A 3,243-nucleotide genomic window follows, 5' to 3' on the forward strand; every position below is an offset into this window, starting at 1 on the left:
CTGGAATAACATGTTGGCTTTTATGAAAGTACAAAGTATAAAAAGAAAGTCCAGAAATACAGGTATGCAAAAATAAAACATGAAATAAAAATCTATTATGACTTTATTACTCAGCAGAAATTATGGATAATATTTTGGTTTAGACGCCACTGGATTTTTTTTCTCTAGGCATTTCTATATTTAACTGTTCAAATTTCTGTTTTATGGAACTTGTTAAATTCTAACAACATACAACTGTATAGAGTGAGAAAGGAATGCTAGCACTAGGGAGGCTGAACTGGGACCTTGGTGAGTTTGAGCAAGTCCGGGCCACATATTAAGACCCTATCTCAAAAAAAGAAGTAGGGGGTGGGGAAGAGGAGAAGAAAATGCAAAACAAAATAAAGAAGTAGATGGCTTTACTTCATCTAATCAGTCTCTGCTCATAGCTCACTTCTGTGAGTTAAGTGCTGCACATATTTCCTGGTTTTGCAAAGTACATTTTCATACATACATTTATGGGTAGTTCTAAGTTCACACAAATAGTTTCTCTCTCCTTCCTTCCTTCTTTCCTACCTTCTTCCCTTCCTTCCTCTCCTTCTTCCTCCTCCTCTTCCTTCTTTCTCTTCCCCTTTCCTCTTTCCTCTCTTCCTTTCCCCTCTTTCTTCTCTTTATCAAGTTTACCTTGATAAATTAAATGTAGTTGACCTTCCAAGTTTTAAATAAAAGAGAACTATATACCCGTTTGTGTCATTTTTCTCTTTTTCTCTCCTAAAGCAACTGATTTCCTGAAGTTGGTACTTCCACTTTCACTTTGGGTTTTTGTACTTAGCTACAGAATTATGTATCTGAGAATAACGATGGCTTTTGTTTTGTTAGTTTGGATGTCTATGTACATTGTGTGACCTCACACTCAACAGTGTTATGAAATTGATGTGGAAAGCTAGGCACCAATGGCTCGGGCCTGTAATCCTAGCTACTTAAGGGCCTGAAATCTGAGGATTCAGAGTCAAAGCCAGGCCAGAATATCAAATCCCATTGTCTCTTCTCTCTAATTAACGAGGAAAAAAAATCCAGAAGTCTAGTTGGGCTCATGTGGTAGGGTGCTAGCCTTGAGTGGAAAAGGTAAAAGGAGTATGAGGCCCTGAGTTCAAGTCCCAGTACTGACAAACATAAAATAAACAAGAAATCGATGTGGAGCCATGGTTTATTTTTCTTTGTTAGGCCTCCGGGCTCCGTCTACAAGGGCGGGTGACGGGCAGGGGCAGCGCTGCACCACGGGGCTGTGTGCTCCATGATGTTCAGCATCCTCCCAAAAGAACACCGCAGCGAACCTTTCCCGAGAGTGTGGAGACATCTTCACAACCTTGCCGACGGGGACATGCAAGCCATTTAAAACCATGTAAATAACGAGTAGATTCCCCCATGATCACTGGCAGCGCCTCGCAGTGCTCTCGGAAGCCCTGCAGTTTTTCATTCGGGCAGCGATCAGGGCCAGGGAGCCCTGGCGCCCCGCCCCGGGCCGCCCCGCGCCCCCGGCCTCCCCGCGCCCCCCGGCCCCGCGCCCCCGGCCGCCCCGCGCCCCCGGCCGCCCCGCGCCCCCGGCCCCGCGCCCCCGGCCGTCCCGCGCCCCCCCGGCCCCGCGCCCCCGGCCGCCCCGCGCCCCCGGCCGCCCCGCGCCCCCGGCCCCGCGCCCCCGGCCGTCCCGCGCCCCCCCGGCCCCGCGCCCCCGGCTGTCCCGCGCCCCCCGGCCCCGCGCCCCCGGCCGCCCCGCGCCCCCGGCCTCCCCGCGCCCCCCGGCCCCGCGCGGGAGTCCATCTGGCACCGGGCGAGCGCGCGCTCGCGCGGTCCACGCCCGACGGTGACTCAGCCGACCCCCCAAACGGCTGACCCCGCCGGTCAGCACCGAGGGGCGCAAAGCCGATCAGAACAAAGGAGGCCAGCATCTCAGCCCGCACCCGGCCCGGTGGTGCATCTCCGGGCCCGAGCGGGCGCAGCGCTGCGGCCGGGTTGTTCTGAGCGAGGATGAGGGGGGGGACGGGAGGGTGAAGGGGGGAGGGAGGCGCAGGCCCGGGGAAGGGTGAGCTCCCGCCCCTCCGCCCCGTCCGGGGGGGGGGGGCGAACCCAGTGCTTTGGTCCTCTATGGGAATCAGCAGGTGCCTTGCACGAGCCGCCCGCTGGCTTGGGAAGGTCCCTCCCCGCAGATGCCTTCTACCCCGCGAATGCTCCCCGCGGCTCTCCGCCCACGGGCCCGGCTCTCCCTCTCCAGCCCACCCGGCTGCCACCACTGCAGCCATCGGTCCCAAGGACCCGGCGTCGCCCATCCTAACGGTGCCCAGGGCTTGTCACCGCCCCAGATCTCCGGGGCCTCCGTCCTGACATCGTGGCCCCAGTCTGGATTTCAGATTTGGGGGGAGACTTATACCCTGTATCCTCCCTGTCCTGGAATAGGGCTCCTGAATCCCCCTGACAGACTGGGGGGAGGGGAAGGGGAGAGAGGGCGGGAGGGATTCCGGGAAGAGCCCGCCCATCCCCACGCCTTGCTGCTCCAAGCCGGGCCCTGGCTTTTCTCTAGATGGTTTGGAGGCTGCAAAACAAAGTCTTCAGCAAGCCAGCCTCGCAGCTGGACCCCCACCCTCCCATGAACTGACTAGAAGGTCTTGCTCACATGCCGTGTCCTGCAGGAAACCTGAACTCACTGGGCGCTTGCTGCGCGCCTCCCTCTGGCAGGCCTGGGCTCTGGAGGCGAGTCTGTGACCCCTGACACTGCGGCACACCTCCCCGACTCCTAGAGCTGATGGGGCAACATTAGCAAATCCGCCTTTCAGGAGATTATCTCACCCACTGGCGTACCCTAACCTACTGGCAACTTAGGTCATCATGATGGTTGTGCTCTCCGAAGGCAGCAGAGGGTGGTCACGGAGTTCTGCAGAAATACGCTCCAACTTCTGCTTTAAAATGCCAGGGGAGGAAGATCAGGCCCCGGAAATTCTTCTGAAGTGAGAAAGGTCAACTGTATGTGAATGTATGAGTAAATTCTGCAAAGCTGGAACTAGAAAGGATGCAAGTGAGAAAGGATGCAGGGAAAGCCACAGACTGATTGCCAAGCCTTAAAAAGAAGCACTCTAAACTGAAAAAAAAAAAAAAAAAACCACCTTTTCCTCAAGCCACACAAGCTATTCGGTGGCAGGGTTATGTATAAGAGAAGGCAAGTGCTTCTAACCCAGAAAAATCCTGTGTTGTACTGAGAGGCAGATCTGTTCT

At 55.4% G+C, this 3,243-nt stretch overlaps 1 long non-coding RNA gene across 1 annotated transcript; it reads right to left on the bottom strand.

Moving 5' to 3' along the window:
* Positions 1 to 1,227: 1,227 nt before the first annotated feature.
* On the bottom strand, positions 1,228 to 2,887 carry LOC122102268. Its single transcript, XR_006146478.1, has 3 exons — positions 2,843 to 2,887; positions 2,648 to 2,773; positions 1,228 to 1,345 (listed from the first exon to the last, which is right to left on the bottom strand). It is a non-coding gene; the product is annotated as an uncharacterized LOC122102268 (long non-coding RNA).
* Positions 2,888 to 3,243: the final 356 nt, after the last annotated feature.

Source organism: Dipodomys spectabilis, unplaced genomic scaffold (assembly GCF_019054845.1).
Source record: "Dipodomys spectabilis isolate Male_0828 unplaced genomic scaffold, ASM1905484v1 ptg000783l, whole genome shotgun sequence".
Taxonomy (NCBI): Eukaryota; Metazoa; Chordata; class Mammalia; order Rodentia; family Heteromyidae; genus Dipodomys; species Dipodomys spectabilis.